Source organism: Equus caballus, chromosome 23, assembly GCF_041296265.1.
Source record: "Equus caballus isolate H_3958 breed thoroughbred chromosome 23, TB-T2T, whole genome shotgun sequence".
Taxonomy (NCBI): Eukaryota; Metazoa; Chordata; class Mammalia; order Perissodactyla; family Equidae; genus Equus; species Equus caballus.
Window position 1 is genome coordinate 2,555,019 of NC_091706.1, and position 19,502 is coordinate 2,574,520.

The window sequence follows — 19,502 nt, forward strand, 5'->3', positions numbered from 1 at the left end:
CCACCTGTTCGACTCGCTGGAACCACCTGCCGGACAGGCCAATATCAACTGCTGGCTATGCCAGAACCACCTGGGGGACGGTCCGGAATCACCTGCCAGCCATGGCGGAACCACCTCTCAGACGTACCAGAACCACCTGCCGGAGAAGCTGGAAACACGTCCTGGACAGTCTGGAACCACCTGCCGGCCAAGCCTGAACCACCTGCCAAGCACAACGGAACAACCTGCCAGACAAGCCAAAATCACCTGCGTGTTATGCCAGAACCACTTGGAGGACTCTCTGGGATCACCTGCCGGGCATGCCGGAACCACCTCTCAGACGTGCCAGAACCATGTGGCGGACAGTCCGGAATCACCTGTTGGGCATGCGCAACCACCTCTGAGACGTACCAGAACCACATGCCGTGCAGGCTGGAACCACCTACCGGACAGACCGGAATCAACTTTCGGGCATGCCGGAACCACCTGTCAGATGTGCCAGAAACACGTGCCGGAGACGCCGGAAGCACCTGCCAAGCACGTTGGAACCACCTGCTCAACTCGCCTGAACCACCTGCCGGACATGCCAAAATCACCTGCCGACTATGCCAGAACCACTTGGCGAACACTCCGGAATCACTTGCCGGGCATGCAGGAACCACCTCTCAGACATGCCAGAACCCCGTGCCAATGACCCCGGAAGCACCAGCCGAGCACGCCGGAACCACCTGCTCGACTCGCCAGAACCACCTGCCGATCACGCAAAAATCACCTGCCGGCTACGCCACAACCAGTTGGTGAACACTTTGGAATCACCTGCCAGGCTTGCTGGAACCACCTGCCAGTCATGCCAAAATCACCTGCCAACTACGCCAGAACCGCTTGGCGGACACTGCGGAAACACCTGTCGGGCCGGCTGGAACCACATCTCAGACGTGCCAGAAACGTGTTCATGAGATGCTGGAACCACACCCCGAACAGACGGATACCACCTGCCAGAACCGCCTGAACCACCTGCTGAGCACGCCGGAACCACCTGCTCGACTCACCGGTACCACCTCACTGACACGCAAAAATCACCTGCTGGGTATGCCAGAACCACTTGGCGGACACTCCGGAATCATCTGCCGGACATGCCGGAACCAGCTCTCAGACACACCAGAACCAAGTGCCGGAGACGCCGGAAGCACCTGCCGAGCATGCCGGAGCCACCTGCTCCACTCGCCAGAAACACCTGCCGGACACGCAAAAATCACCTGCCGGGTATGCCAGAACCACCTGGCGGACACTACGGAATCACCTGCCGCGCATGACGGAACCACCTCTCAGACGTGCCGGAAGCACGTGCCGGACACGCCGGAAACACCTACCGGACAGACCGGAACCACCTGCCAAGAGCGCCGGAGCCACCTGTTCGACTCGCTGGAACCACCTGCCGGACAGGCCAATATCAACTGCTGGCTATGCCAGAACCACCTGGGGGACAGTCCGGGATCACCTGCCAGCCATGGCGGAACCACCTCTCAGACGTACCAGAACCACCTGCCGGAGAAGCTGGAAACACGTCCTGGACAGACTGGAACCACGTGAAGGCCATGCCTGAACCACCTGCCGAGCACGGCGGAACCACCTGCCGGACACGCCAAAATCACCTGCGGGCTACGCCAGAACCACTTGGACGACTCTCCGAAATGACCTGCCGGGCATGTTGGAACCACCTCTCAGACGTGCCAGAAGCACGTGGCGGACAGTCCGGAATCACCTGTTGGGCATGCACAACCACCTCTGAGACGTACCAGAACCACATGCCGTGCACGCCGGAACCACCTACCGGACAGACCGGAATCCACTTTTGGGCATCCCGGAACCACCAGTCAGATGTGCCAGAAACACGTGCCGGAGACGCCGGAAGCACCTGCCGAGCACGTCGCAACCACCTGCTCAACTCGCCTGAACCACCTGCCGGACACGCCAAAATCACCTGCCCGCTACACCAGCACCACTTCGGGGACAAGCCGGAATCACGTGAGGGGCATGCCGGCACAGCCTCTCAGACTGAACCTAGTGCCGGACACCACAGAACCACCTGCCGGACAGACCGGAACCACCTGCCAGACACGCCGGAACCACTGGCTCGACCCGCCGGAACGACCGCTGGACATGCAAAATCACCTGCCGGCTACGCCGCAAACACTTGGCGAACACTCCGGAATCACCTGCCGGGCATGCCGGAACCACCTCTCAGATATGCCAGAACCACGTGCCAATGACCCCGGAAGCACCTGCCGAGCACGCCGGAACCACCTGCTCGACTCGCCAGAACCACCTGCCGGACACGCAAAAATCACCTGCCGGCTACGCCACAACCAGTTGGGGAACACTTCGGAATCACCTGCCGGGCTTGCTGGAACCACCTGCCGGTCATGCCAAAATCACCTGCCAACTACGCCAGTACCACTTGGCGGACACTGTGGAAACACCTGTCGGGCCGGCCGGAACCACATCTCAGACGTGCCAGAACCATGTGCATGAGATGCTGGAACCACACCCCGAACAGACGGAAAACACCTGCCAGACCCGTCTGAACAACCTGCCGAGCACGCCGGAGCCACCTGCTCGACTCGCCGGAACCACCTACCTGACATGCCCAAATCACCAGCCGGGTATGCCAGAACCACTTGGCGGACACTCCGGAATCATCTGCCGGACATGCCGGAACCAGCTCTCAGACACACCAGAACCACGTGCCGGAGACGCCGGAAGCACCTGCCGAGCATGCCGGAGCCACCTGCTCGACTCGCCAGAAACACCTGCCGGACACGCCAAAATCACCTGCCGGGTACGCCAGAACCACCTGGCGGACACTCCGAAATCACCTGTCGCGCATGCCGGAACCACCTCTCAGACGTGCCGGAAGCACGTGCCGGACACGCCGGAAACACCTACCGGACAGACCGGAACCACCTGCCGAGCACGCCGGAGCCACCTGTTCGACTCGCTGGAACCACCTGCCGGACAGGCCAATATCAACTGCTGGCTATGCCAGAACCACCTGGGGGACGGTCCGGAATCACCTGCCAGCCATGGCGGAACCACCTCTCAGACGTACCAGAACCACCTGCCGGAGAAGCTGGAAACACGTCCTGGACAGTCTGGAACCACCTGCCGGCCAAGCCTGAACCACCTGCCAAGCACAACGGAACAACCTGCCAGACACGCCAAAATCACCTGCGTGTTATGCCAGAACCACTTGGAGGACTCTCTGGGATGACCTGCCGGGCATGCCGGAACCACCTCTCAGACGTGCCAGAACCATGTGGCGGACAGTCCGGAATCACCTGTTGGGCATGCGCAACCACCTCTGAGACGTACCAGAACCACATGCCGTGCAGGCTGGAACCACCTACCGGACAGACCGGAATCACCTTTCGGGCATGCCGGAACCACCTGTCAGATGTGCCAGAAACACGTGCCGGAGACGCCGGAAGCACCTGCCAAGCACGTTGGAACCACCTGCTCAACTCGCCTGAACCACCTGCCGGACATGCCAAAATCACCTGCCGACTATGCCAGAACCACTTGGCGAACACTCCGGAATCACTTGCCGGGCATGCAGGAACCACCTCTCAGACATGCCAGAACCCCGTGCCAATGACCCCGGAAGCACCAGCCGAGCACGCCGGAACCACCTGCTCGACTCGCCAGAACCACCTGCCGATCACGCAAAAATCACCTGCCGGCTACGCCACAACCAGTTGGTGAACACTTTGGAATCACCTGCCAGGCTTGCTGGAACCACCTGCCAGTCATGCCAAAATCACCTGCCAACTACGCCACAACCGCTTGGCGGACACTGCGGAAACACCTGTCGGGCCGGCTGGAACCACATCTCAGACGTGCCAGAAACGTGTTCATGAGATGCTGGAACCACACCCCGAACAGACGGATACCACCTGCCAGAACCGCCTGAACCACCTGCTGAGCACGCCGGAACCACCTGCTCGACTCACCGGTACCACCTCCCTGACATGCCAAAATCACCTGCTGTGTATGCCAGAACCACTTGGCGGACACTCCGGAATCATCTGCCGGACATGCCGGAACCAGCTCTCAGACACACCAGAACCAAGTGCCGGAGACGCCGGAAGCACCTGCCGAGCATGCCGGAGCCACCTGCTCCAGTCGCCAGAAACTCCTGCCGGACACGCCAAAATCACCTGCCGGGTACGCCAGAACCACCTGGCGGACACTCCGAAATCACCTGTCGCGCATGCCGGAACCACCTCTCAGACGTGCCGGAAGCACGTGCCAGACACGCCGGAAACACTTACCGGACAGACCGGAACCACCTGCCAAGAACGCCGGAGCCACCTGTTCGACTCGCTGGAACCACCTGCCGGACAGGCCAATATCAACTGCTGGCTATGCCAGAACCACCTGGCAGACAGTCCGGGATCACCTGCCAGCCATGGCGGAACCACCTCTCAGACGTACCAGAACCACCTGCCGGAGAAGCTGGAAACACGTCCTGGACAGTCTGGAACCACCTGCCGGCCAAGCCTGAACCACCTGCCAAGCACAACGGAACAACCTGCCAGACACGCCAAAATCACCTGCGTGTTATGCCAGAACCACTTGGTGGACTCTCTGGGATGACCTGCCGGGCATGCCGGAACCACCTCTCAGACGTGCCAGAACCATGTGGCGGACAGTCCGGAATCACCAGTTGGGTATGCGCAACCACCTCTGAGACGCACCAGAACCACATGCCGTGCAGGCTGGAACCACCTACCGGACAGACCGGAATCACCTTTCGGGCATGCCGGAACCACCTGTCAGATGTGCCAGAAACACGTGCCGGAGACTCCGGAAGCACCTGCCAAGCACGTTGGAACCACCTGCTCAACTCGCCTGAACCACCTGCCGGACATGCCAAAATCACCTGCCGACTATGCCAGAACCACTTGGCGAACACTCCGGAATCACTTGCCGGGCATGCAGGAACCACCTCTCAGACATGCCAGAACCCCGTGCCAATGACCCCGGAAGCACCAGCCGAGCACGCCGGAACCACCTGCTCGACTCGCCAGAACCACCTGCCGATCACGCAAAAATCACCTGCCGGCTACGCCACAACCAGTTGGTGAACACTTTGGAATCACCTGCCAGGCTTGCTGGAACCACCTGCCAGTCATGCCAAAATCACCTGCCAACTACGCCAGAACCGCTTGGCGGACACTGCGGAAACACCTGTCGGGCCGGCTGGAACCACATCTCAGACGTGCCAGAAGCGTGTTCATGAGATGCTGGAACCACACCCCGAACAGACGGATACCACCTGCCAGAACCGCCTGAACCACCTGCTGAGCACGCCGGAACCACCTGCTCGACTCACCGGTACCGCCTCCCTGACACGCCAAAATCACCTGCTGGGTATGCCAGAACCACTTGGCGGACACTCCGGAATCATCTGCCGGACATGCCGGAACCAGCTCTCAGACACACCAGAACCAAGTGCCGGAGACGCCGGAAGCACCTGCCGAGCATGCCGGAGCCACCTGCTCCACTCGCCGGAAACACCTGCCGGACACGCCAAAATCACCTGCCGGGTATGCCAGAACCACCTGGCGGACACTACGGAATCACCTGCCGCGCATGCTGGAACCACCTCTCAGACGTGCCGGAAGCACGTGCCGGACACGCCGGAAACACCTACCGGACAGACCGGAACCACCTGCCAAGAACGCCGGAGCCACCTGTTCGACTCGCTGGAACCACCTGCCGGACAGGCCAATATCACCTGCTGGCTATGCCAGAACCACCTCGGGGACAGTCCGGGATCACCTGCCAGCCATGGCGGAACCACCTCTCAGACGTACCAGAACCACCTGCCGGAGAACCTGGAAACACGTCCTGGACAGACTGGAACCACGTGACGGCCATGCCTGAACCACCTGCCGAGCATGGCGGAACCACCTGCCGGACACGCCAAAATCACCTGCGGGCTACGCCAGAACCACTTGGACGACTCTCCGAAATGACCTGCCGGGCATGTTGGAACCACCTCTCAGACGTGCCTGAAGCACGTGGCGGACAGTCCGGAATCACCTGTTGGGCAAACGCAACCACCTCTGAGACGTACCAGAACCACGTGCCGTGCACGCCGGAACCACCTACCGGACAGACCGGAATCAACTTTTGGGCATGCCGGAACCACCAGTCAGATGTGCCAGAAACACGTGCCGGAGACGCCGGAAGCACCTGCCGAGCACGTCGCAACCACCTGCTCAACTCGCCTGAACCACCTGCCGGACACGCCAAAATCACCTGCCCGCTACACCAGCACCACTTCGGGGACAAGCCGGAATCACGTGAGGGGCATGCCGGCACAGCCTCTCAGACTGAACCTCGTGCCGGACACCACAGAACCACCTGCCGGACAGACCGGAACCACCTGCCGGACAAGCCGCAACCACTGGCTCGACCCGCCGCAACGACCGCTGGACATGCAAAATCACCTGTCGGCTACGCCGGAAACACTTGGCGAACACTCCGGAATCACCTGCCGGGCATGCCGGAACCACCTCTCAGATATGCCAGAACCACGTGCCAATGACCCCGGAAGCACCTGCCGAGCACGCCGGAACCACCTGCTCGACTCGCCAGAACCACCTGCCGGACACTCAAAAATCACCTGCCGGCTACGCCACAACCAGTTGGGGAACACTTCGGAATCACCTGCCGGGCTTGCTGGAACCACCTGCCGGTCATGCCAAAATCACCTGCCAACTACGCCAGTACCACTTGGCGGACACTGTGGAAACACCTGTCGGGCCTGCCGGAACCACATCTCAGACGTGCCAGAACCATGTGCATGAGATGCTGGAACCACACCCCGAACAGACGGAAAACACCTGCCAGACCCGTCTGAACAACCTGCCGAGCACGCCGGAGCCACCTGCTCGACTCGCCGGAACCACCTACCTGACATGCCCAAATCACCAGCCGGGTATGCCAGAACCACTTGGCGGACACTCCGGAATCATCTGCCGGACATGCCGGAACCAGCTCTCAGACACACCAGAACCACGTGCCGGAGACGCCGGAAGCACCTGCCGAGCATGCCGGAGCCACCTGCTCGACTCGCCAGAAACACCTGCCGGACACGCCAAAATCACCTGCCGGGTACGCCAGAACCACCTGGCGGACACTCCGAAATCACCTGTCGCGCATGCCGGAACCACCTCTCAGACGTGCCGGAAGCACGTGCCGGACACGCCGGAATCACCTACCGGACAGACCGGAACCACCTGCCGAGCACGCCGGAGCCACCTGTTCGACTCGCTGGAACCACCTGCCGGACAGGCCAATATCAACTGCTGGCTATGCCAGAACCACCTGGGGGACGGTCCGGAATCACCTGCCAGCCATGGCGGAACCACCTCTCAGACGTACCAGAACCACCTGCCGGAGAAGCTGGAAACACGTCCTGGACAGTCTGGAACCACCTGCCGGCCAAGCCTGAACCACCTGCCAAGCACAACGGAACAACCTGCCAGACACGCCAAAATCACCTGCGTGTTATGCCAGAACCACTTGGTGGACTCTCTGGGATGACCTGCCGGGCATGCCGGAACCACCTCTCAGACGTGCCAGAACCATGTGGCGGACAGTCCGGAATCACCAGTTGGGTATGCGCAACCACCTCTGAGACGTACCAGAACCACATGCCGTGCAGGCTGGAACCACCTACCGGACAGACCGGAATCACCTTTCGGGCATGCCGGAACCACCTGTCAGATGTGCCAGAAACACGTGCCGGAGACTCCGGAAGCACCTGCCAAGCACGTTGGAACCACCTGCTCAACTCGCCTGAACCACCTGCCGGACATGCCAAAATCACCTGCCGACTATGCCAGAACCACTTGGCGAACACTCCGGAATCACTTGCCGGGCATGCAGGAACCACCTCTCAGACATGCCAGAACCCCGTGCCAATGACCCCGGAAGCACCAGCCGAGCACGCCGGAACCACCTGCTCGACTCGCCAGAACCACCTGCCGATCACGCAAAAATCACCTGCCGGCTACGCCACAACCAGTTGGTGAACACTTTGGAATCACCTGCCAGGCTTGCTGGAACCACCTGCCAGTCATGCCAAAATCACCTGCCAACTACGCCAGAACCGCTTGGCGGACACTGCGGAAACACCTGTCGGGCCGGCTGGAACCACATCTCAGACGTGCCAGAAGCGTGTTCATGAGATGCTGGAACCACACCCCGAACAGACGGATACCACCTGCCAGAACCGCCTGAACCACCTGCTGAGCACGCCGGAACCACCTGCTCGACTCACCGGTACCGCCTCCCTGACACGCCAAAATCACCTGCTGGGTATGCCAGAACCACTTGGCGGACACTCCGGAATCATCTGCCGGACATGCCGGAACCAGCTCTCAGACACACCAGAACCAAGTGCCGGAGACGCCGGAAGCACCTGCCGAGCATGCCGGAGCCACCTGCTCCACTCGCCGGAAACACCTGCCGGACACGCCAAAATCACCTGCCGGGTATGCCAGAACCACCTGGCGGACACTACGGAATCACCTGCCGCGCATGCTGGAACCACCTCTCAGACGTGCCGGAAGCACGTGCCGGACACGCCGGAAACACCTACCGGACAGACCGGAACCACCTGCCAAGAACGCCGGAGCCACCTGTTCGACTCGCTGGAACCACCTGCCGGACAGGCCAATATCACCTGCTGGCTATGCCAGAACCACCTCGGGGACAGTCCGGGATCACCTGCCAGCCATGGCGGAACCACCTCTCAGACGTACCAGAACCACCTGCCGGAGAACCTGGAAACACGTCCTGGACAGACTGGAACCACGTGACGGCCATGCCTGAACCACCTGCCGAGCATGGCGGAACCACCTGCCGGACACGCCAAAATCACCTGCGGGCTACGCCAGAACCACTTGGACGACTCTCCGAAATGACCTGCCGGGCATGTTGGAACCACCTCTCAGACGTGCCTGAAGCACGTGGCGGACAGTCCGGAATCACCTGTTGGGCAAACGCAACCACCTCTGAGACGTACCAGAACCACGTGCCGTGCACGCCGGAACCACCTACCGGACAGACCGGAATCAACTTTTGGGCATGCCGGAACCACCAGTCAGATGTGCCAGAAACACGTGCCGGAGACGCCGGAAGCACCTGCCGAGCACGTCGCAACCACCTGCTCAACTCGCCTGAACCACCTGCCGGACACGCCAAAATCACCTGCCCGCTACACCAGCACCACTTCGGGGACAAGCCGGAATCACGTGAGGGGCATGCCGGCACAGCCTCTCAGACTGAACCTCGTGCCGGACACCACAGAACCACCTGCCGGACAGACCGGAACCACCTGCCGGACACGCCGGAACCACCGGCTCGACCCGCCGGAACGACCGCTGGACATGCAAACTCACCTGCCGGCTACCCTGGAAACACTTGGCGAACACTCCAGAATCACCTGCCGGGCATGCCGGAACCACCTCTCAGATATGCCAGAACCACGTGCCAATGACCCCGGAAGCACATGCCGAGCACGCCGGAACCACCTGCTCGACTCGCCAGAACCACCTGCCGGACACGCAAAAATCACCTGCCGGCTACGCCACAACCAGTTGGGGAACACTTCGGAATCACCTGCCGGGCTTGCTGGAACCACCTGCCGGTCATGCCAAAATCACCTGCCAACTACGCCAGTACCACTTGGCGGACACTGTGGAAACACCTGTAGGGCCGGCCGGAACCACATCTCAGACGTGCCAGAACCATGTGCATGAGATGCTGGAACCACACCCCGAACAGACGGAAAACACCTGCCAGACCCGTCTGAACAACCTGCCGAGCACGCCGGAGCCACCTGCTCGACTCGCCGGAACCACCTACCTGACATGCCCAAATCACCAGCCGGGTATGCCAGAACCACTTGGCGGACACTCCGGAATCATCTGCCGGACATGCCGGAACCAGCTCTCAGACACACCAGAACCACGTGCCGGAGACGCCGGAAGCACCTGCCGAGCATGCCGGAGCCACCTGCTCGACTCGCCAGAAACACCTGCCGGACACGCCAAAATCACCTGCCGGGTACGCCAGAACCACCTGGCGGACACTCCGAAATCACCTGTCGCGCATGCCGGAACCACCTCTCAGACGTGCCGGAAGCACGTGCCGGACACGCCGGAATCACCTACCGGACAGACCGGAACCACCTGCCGAGCACGCCGGAGCCACCTGTTCGACTCGCTGGAACCACCTGCCGGACAGGCCAATATCAACTGCTGGCTATGCCAGAACCACCTGGGGGACGGTCCGGAATCACCTGCCAGCCATGGCGGAACCACCTCTCAGACGTACCAGAACCACCTGCCGGAGAAGCTGGAAACACGTCCTGGACAGTCTGGAACCACCTGCCGGCCAAGCCTGAACCACCTGCCAAGCACAACGGAACAACCTGCCAGACACGCCAAAATCACCTGCGTGTTATGCCAGAACCACTTGGAGGACTCTCTGGGATGACCTGCCGGGCATGCCGGAACCACCTCTCAGACGTGCCAGAACCATGTGGCGGACAGTCCGGAATCACCTGTTGGGCATGCGCAACCACCTCTGAGACGTACCAGAACCACATGCCGTGCAGGCTGGAACCACCTACCGGACAGACCGGAATCACCTTTCGGGCATGCCGGAACCACCTGTCAGATGTGCCAGAAACACGTGCCGGAGACGCCGGAAGCACCTGCCAAGCACGTTGGAACCACCTGCTCAACTCGCCTGAACCACCTGCCGGACATGCCAAAATCACCTGCCGACTATGCCAGAACCACTTGGCGAACACTCCGGAATCACTTGCCGGGCATGCAGGAACCACCTCTCAGACATGCCAGAACCCCGTGCCAATGACCCCGGAAGCACCAGCCGAGCACGCCGGAACCACCTGCTCGACTCGCCAGAACCACCTGCCGATCACGCAAAAATCACCTGCCGGCTACGCCACAACCAGTTGGTGAACACTTTGGAATCACCTGCCAGGCTTGCTGGAACCACCTGCCAGTCATGCCAAAATCACCTGCCAACTACGCCAGAACCGCTTGGCGGACACTGCGGAAACACCTGTCGGGCCGGCTGGAACCACATCTCAGACGTGCCAGAAACGTGTTCATGAGATGCTGGAACCACACCCCGAACAGACGGATACCACCTGCCAGAACCGCCTGAACCAACTGCCGAGCACGCCGGAACCACCTGCTCGACTCACCGGTACCACCTCCCTGACACGCCAAAATCACCTGCTGGGTATGCCAGAACCACTTGGCGGACACTCCGGAATCATCTGCCGGACATGCCGGAACCAGCTCTCAGACACACCAGAACCAAGTGCCGGAGACGCCGGAAGCACCTGCCGAGCATGCCGGAGCCACCTGCTCGACTCGCCAGAAACACCTGCCGGCCACGCCAAAATCACCTGCCGGGTATGCCAGAACCACCTGGCGGACACTACGGAATCACCTGCCGCGCATGCCGGAAGCACGTGCCAGACACGCCGGAAACACCTACCGGACAGACCGGAACCACCTGCCAAGAACGCCGGAGCCACCTGTTCGACTCGCTGGAACCACCTGCCGGACAGGCCAATATCAACTGCTGGCTATGCCAGAACCACCTGGGGGACGGTCCGGGATCACCTGCCAGCCATGGCGGAGCCACCTCTCAGACGTACCAGAACCACCTGCCGGAGAAGCTGGAAACACGTCCTGGACAGACTGGAACCACGTGACGGCCATGCCTGAACCACCTGCCGAGCACGGCGGAACCACCTGCCGGACACGCCAAAATCACGTGCGGGCTACGCCAGAACCACTTGGACGACTCTCCGAAATGACCTGCCGGGCATGTTGGAACCACCTCTCAGACGTGCCAGAAGCACGTGGCGGACAGTCCGGAATCACCTGTTGGGCATACGCAACCACCTCTGAGACGTACCAGAACCACGTGCCGTGCACGCCGGAACCACCTACCGGACAGACCGGAATCAACTTTTGGGCATGCCGGAATCACCAGTCAGATGTGCCAGAAACACGTGCCGGAGACGCCGGAAGCACCTGCCGAGCACGTCGCAACCACCTGCTCAACTCGCCTGAACCACCTGCCGGACACGCCAAAATCACCTGCCCTCTACACCAGCACCACTTCGGGGACAAGCCAGAATCACGTGAGGGGCATGCCGGCACAGCCTCTCAGACTGAACCTCGTGCCGGACACCACAGAACCACCTGCCGGACAGACCGGAACCACCTGCCGGACACGCCGGAACCACCGGCTCGACCCGCCGGAACGACCGCTGGACATGCAAACTCACCTGCCGGCTACCCTGGAAACACTTGGCGAACACTCCAGAATCACCTGCCGGGCATGCCGGAACCACCTCTCAGATATGCCAGAACCACGTGCCAATGACCCCGGAAGCACATGCCGAGCACGCCGGAACCACCTGCTCGACTCGCCAGAACCACCTGCCGGACACGCAAAAATCACCTGCCGGCTACGCCACAACCAGTTGGGGAACACTTCGGAATCACCTGCCGGGCTTGCTGGAACCACCTGCCGGTCATGCCAAAATCACCTGCCAACTACGCCAGTACCACTTGGCGGACACTGTGGAAACACCTGTAGGGCCGGCCGGAACCACATCTCAGACGTGCCAGAACCATGTGCATGAGATGCTGGAACCACACCCCGAACAGACGGAAAACACCTGCCAGACCCGTCTGAACAACCTGCCGAGCACGCCGGAGCCACCTGCTCGACTCGCCGGAACCACCTACCTGACATGCCCAAATCACCAGCCGGGTATGCCAGAACCACTTGGCGGACACTCCGGAATCATCTGCCGGACATGCCGGAACCAGCTCTCAGACACACCAGAACCACGTGCCGGAGACGCCGGAAGCACCTGCCGAGCATGCCGGAGCCACCTGCTCGACTCGCCAGAAACACCTGCCGGACACGCCAAAATCACCTGCCGGGTACGCCAGAACCACCTGGCGGACACTCCGAAATCACCTGTCGCGCATGCCGGAACCACCTCTCAGACGTGCCGGAAGCACGTGCCGGACACGCCGGAATCACCTACCGGACAGACCGGAACCACCTGCCGAGCACGCCGGAGCCACCTGTTCGACTCGCTGGAACCACCTGCCGGACAGGCCAATATCAACTGCTGGCTATGCCAGAACCACCTGGGGGACGGTCCGGAATCACCTGCCAGCCATGGCGGAACCACCTCTCAGACGTACCAGAACCACCTGCCGGAGAAGCTGGAAACACGTCCTGGACAGTCTGGAACCACCTGCCGGCCAAGCCTGAACCACCTGCCAAGCACAACGGAACAACCTGCCAGACACGCCAAAATCACCTGCGTGTTATGCCAGAACCACTTGGAGGACTCTCTGGGATGACCTGCCGGGCATGCCGGAACCACCTCTCAGACGTGCCAGAACCATGTGGCGGACAGTCCGGAATCACCTGTTGGGCATGCGCAACCACCTCTGAGACGTACCAGAACCACATGCCGTGCAGGCTGGAACCACCTACCGGACAGACCGGAATCACCTTTCGGGCATGCCGGAACCACCTGTCAGATGTGCCAGAAACACGTGCCGGAGACGCCGGAAGCACCTGCCAAGCACGTTGGAACCACCTGCTCAACTCGCCTGAACCACCTGCCGGACATGCCAAAATCACCTGCCGACTATGCCAGAACCACTTGGCGAACACTCCGGAATCACTTGCCGGGCATGCAGGAACCACCTCTCAGACATGCCAGAACCCCGTGCCAATGACCCCGGAAGCACCAGCCGAGCACGCCGGAACCACCTGCTCGACTCGCCAGAACCACCTGCCGATCACGCAAAAATCACCTGCCGGCTACGCCACAACCAGTTGGTGAACACTTTGGAATCACCTGCCAGGCTTGCTGGAACCACCTGCCAGTCATGCCAAAATCACCTGCCAACTACGCCAGAACCGCTTGGCGGACACTGCGGAAACACCTGTCGGGCCGGCTGGAACCACATCTCAGACGTGCCAGAAACGTGTTCATGAGATGCTGGAACCACACCCCGAACAGACGGATACCACCTGCCAGAACCGCCTGAACCAACTGCCGAGCACGCCGGAACCACCTGCTCGACTCACCGGTACCACCTCCCTGACACGCCAAAATCACCTGCTGGGTATGCCAGAACCACTTGGCGGACACTCCGGAATCATCTGCCGGACATGCCGGAACCAGCTCTCAGACACACCAGAACCAAGTGCCGGAGACGCCGGAAGCACCTGCCGAGCATGCCGGAGCCACCTGCTCGACTCGCCAGAAACACCTGCCGGCCACGCCAAAATCACCTGCCGGGTATGCCAGAACCACCTGGCGGACACTACGGAATCACCTGCCGCGCATGCCGGAAGCACGTGCCAGACACGCCGGAAACACCTACCGGACAGACCGGAACCACCTGCCAAGAACGCCGGAGCCACCTGTTCGACTCGCTGGAACCACCTGCCGGACAGGCCAATATCAACTGCTGGCTATGCCAGAACCACCTGGGGGACGGTCCGGGATCACCTGCCAGCCATGGCGGAGCCACCTCTCAGACGTACCAGAACCACCTGCCGGAGAAGCTGGAAACACGTCCTGGACAGACTGGAACCACGTGACGGCCATGCCTGAACCACCTGCCGAGCACGGCGGAACCACCTGCCGGACACGCCAAAATCACGTGCGGGCTACGCCAGAACCACTTGGACGACTCTCCGAAATGACCTGCCGGGCATGTTGGAACCACCTCTCAGACGTGCCAGAAGCACGTGGCGGACAGTCCGGAATCACCTGTTGGGCATACGCAACCACCTCTGAGACGTACCAGAACCACGTGCCGTGCACGCCGGAACCACCTACCGGACAGACCGGAATCAACTTTTGGGCATGCCGGAACCACCAGTCAGATGTGCCAGAAACACGTGCCGGAGACGCCGGAAGCACCTGCCGAGCACGTCGCAACCACCTGCTCAACTCGCCTGAACCACCTGCCGGACACGCCAAAATCACCTGCCCGCTACACCAGCACCACTTCGGGGACAAGCCAGAATCACGTGAGGGGCATGCCGGCACAGCCTCTCAGACTGAACCTCGTGCCGGACACCACAGAACCACCTGCCGGACAGACCGGAACCACCTGCCGGACACGCCGGAACCACCGGCTCGACCCGCCGGAACGACCGCTGGACATGCAAACTCACCTGCCGGCTACCCTGGAAACACTTGGCGAACACTCCAGAATCACCTGCCGGGCATGCCGGAACCACCTCTCAGATATGCCAGAACCACGTGCCAATGACCCCGGAAGCACATGCCGAGCACGCCGGAACCACCTGCTCGACTCGCCAGAACCACCTGCCGGACACGCAAAAATCACCTGCCGGCTACGCCACAACCAGTTGGGGAACACTTCGGAATCACCTGCCGGGCTTGCTGGAACCACCTGCCGGTCATGCCAAAATCACCTGCCAACTACGCCAGTACCACTTGGCGGACACTGTGGAAACACCTGTCGGGCCGGCCGGAACCACATCTCAGACGTGCCAGAACCATGTGCATGAGATGCTGGAACCACACCCCGAACAGACGGAAAACACCTGCCAGACCCGTCTGAACAACCTGCCGAGCACGCCGGAGCCACCTGCTCGACTCGCCGGAACCACCTACCTGACATGCCCAAATCACCAGCCGGGTATGCCAGAACCACTTGGCGGACACTCCGGAATCATCTGCCGGACATGCCGGAACCAGCTCTCAGACACACCAGAACCACGTGCCGGAGACGCCGGAAGCACCTGCCGAGCATGCCGGAGCCACCTGCTCGACTCGCCAGAAACACCTGCCGGACACGCCAAAATCACCTGCCGGGTACGCCAGAACCACCTGGCGGACACTCCGAAATCACCTGTCGCGCATGCCGGAACCACCTCTCAGACGTGCCGGAAGCACGTGCCGGACACGCCGGAATCACCTACCGGACAGACCGGAACCACCTGCCGAGCACGCCGGAGCCACCTGTTCGACTCGCTGGAACCACCTGCCGGACAGGCCAATATCAACTGCTGGCTATGCCAGAACCACCTGGGGGACGGTCCGGAATCACCTGCCAGCCATGGCGGAACCACCTCTCAGACGTACCAGAACCACCTGCCGGAGAAGCTGGAAACACGTCCTGGACAGTCTGGAACCACCTGCCGGCCAAGCCTGAACCACCTGCCAAGCACAACGGAACAACCTGCCAGACACGCCAAAATCACCTGCGTGTTATGCCAGAACCACTTGGAGGACTCTCTGGGATGACCTGCCGGGCATGCCGGAACCACCTCTCAGACGTGCCAGAACCATGTGGCGGACAGTCCGGAATCACCTGTTGGGCATGCGCAACCACCTCTGAGACGTACCAGAACCACATGCCGTGCAGGCTGGAACCACCTACCGGACAGACCGGAATCACCTTTCGGGCATGCCGGAACCACCTGTCAGATGTGCCAGAAACACGTGCCGGAGACGCCGGAAGCACCTGCCAAGCACGTTGGAACCACCTGCTCAACTCGCCTGAACCACCTGCCGGACATGCCAAAATCACCTGCCGACTATGCCAGAACCACTTGGCGAACACTCCGGAATCACTTGCCGGGCATGCAGGAACCACCTCTCAGACATGCCAGAACCCCGTGCCAATGACCCCGGAAGCACCAGCCGAGCACGCCGGAACCACCTGCTCGACTCGCCAGAACCACCTGCCGATCACGCAAAAATCACCTGCCGGCTACGCCACAACCAGTTGGTGAACACTTTGGAATCACCTGCCAGGCTTGCTGGAACCACCTGCCAGTCATGCCAAAATCACCTGCCAACTACGCCAGAACCGCTTGGCGGACACTGCGGAAACACCTGTCGGGCCGGCTGGAACCACATCTCAGACGTGCCAGAAACGTGTTCATGAGATGCTGGAACCACACCCCGAACAGACGGATACCACCTGCCAGAACCGCCTGAACCAACTGCCGAGCACGCCGGAACCACCTGCTCGACTCACCGGTACCACCTCCCTGACACGCCAAAATCACCTGCTGGGTATGCCAGAACCACTTGGCGGACACTCCGGAATCATCTGCCGGACATGCCGGAACCAGCTCTCAGACACACCAGAACCAAGTGCCGGAGACGCCGGAAGCACCTGCCGAGCATGCCGGAGCCACCTGCTCGACTCGCCAGAAACACCTGCCGGCCACGCCAAAATCACCTGCCGGGTATGCCAGAACCACCTGGCGGACACTACGGAATCACCTGCCGCGCATGCCGGAAGCACGTGCCAGACACGCCGGAAACACCTACCGGACAGACCGGAACCACCTGCCAAGAACGCCGGAGCCACCTGTTCGACTCGCTGGAACCACCTGCCGGACAGGCCAATATCAACTGCTGGCTATGCCAGAACCACCTGGGGGACGGTCCGGGATCACCTGCCAGCCATGGCGGAGCCACCTCTCAGACGTACCAGAACCACCTGCCGGAGAAGCTGGAAACACGTCCTGGACAGACTGGAACCACGTGACGGCCATGCCTGAACCACCTGCCGAGCACGGCGGAACCACCTGCCGGACACGCCAAAATCACGTGCGGGCTACGCCAGAACCACTTGGACGACTCTCCGAAATGACCTGCCGGGCATGTTGGAACCACCTCTCAGACGTGCCAGAAGCACGTGGCGGACAGTCCGGAATCACCTGTTGGGCATACGCAACCACCTCTGAGACGTACCAGAACCACGTGCCGTGCACGCCGGAACCACCTACCGGACAGACCGGAATCAACTTTTGGGCATGCCGGAACCACCAGTCAGATGTGCCAGAAACACGTGCCGGAGACGCCGGAAGCACCTGCCGAGCACGTCGCAACCACCTGCTCAACTCGCCTGAACCACCTGCCGGACACGCCAAAATCACCTGCCCTCTACACCAGCACCACTTCGGGGACAAGCCAGAATCACGTGAGGGGCATGCCGGCACAGCCTCTCAGACTGAACCTCGTGCCGGACACCACAGAACCACCTGCCGGACAGACCGGAACCACCTGCCGGACACGCCGGAACCACCGGCTCGACCCGCCGGAACGACCGCTGGACATGCAAACTCACCTGCCGGCTACCCTGGAAACACTTGGCGAACACTCCAGAATCACCTGCCGGGCATGCCGGAACCACCTCTCAGATATGCCAGAACCACGTGCCAATGACCCCGGAAGCACATGCCGAGCACGCCGGAACCACCTGCTCGACTCGCCAGAACCACCTGCCGGACACGCAAAAATCACCTGCCGGCTACGCCACAACCAGTTGGGGAACACTTCGGAATCACCTGCCGGGCTTGCTGGAACCACCTGCCGGTCATGCCAAAATCACCTGCCAACTACGCCAGTACCACTTGGCGGACACTGTGGAAACACCTGTAGGGCCGGCCGGAACCACATCTCAGACGTGCCAGAACCATGTGCATGAGATGCTGGAACCACACCCCGAACAGACGGAAAACACCTGCCAGACCCGTCTGAACAACCTGCCGAGCACGCCGGAGCCACCTGCTCGACTCGCCGGAACCACCTACCTGACATGCCCAAATCACCAGCCGGGTATGCCAGAACCACTTGGCGGACACTCCGGAATCATCTGCCGGACATGCCGGAACCAGCTCTCAGACACACCAGAACCACGTGCCGGAGACGCCGGAAGCACCTGCCGAGCATGCCGGAGCCACCTGCTCGACTCGCCAGAAACACCTGCCGGACACGCCAAAATCACCTGCCGGGTACGCCAGAACCACCTGGCGGACACTCCGAAATCACCTGTCGCGCATGCCGGAACCACCTCTCAGACGTGCCGGAAGCACGTGCCGGACACGCCGGAATCACCTACCGGACAGACCGGAACCACCTGCCGAGCACGCCGGAGCCACCTGTTCGACTCGCTGGAACCACCTGCCGGACAGGCCAATATCAACTGCTGGCTATGCCAGAACCACCTGGGGGACGGTCCGGAATCACCTGCCAGCCATGGCGGAACCACCTCTCAGACGTACCAGAACCACCTGCCGGAGAAGCTGGAAACACGTCCTGGACAGTCTGGAACCACCTGCCGGCCAAGCCTGAACCACCTGCCAAGCACAACGGAACCTGCCAGACACGCCAAAATCACCTGCGTGTTATGCCCGAACCACTTGGAGGACTCTCTGGGATGACCTGCCGGGCATGACGGAACCACCTCTCAGACGTGCCAGAACCATGTGGCGGACAGTCCGGAATCACCTGTTGGGCATGCGCAACCACCTCTGAGACGTACCAGAACCACATGCCGTGCAGGCTGGAACCA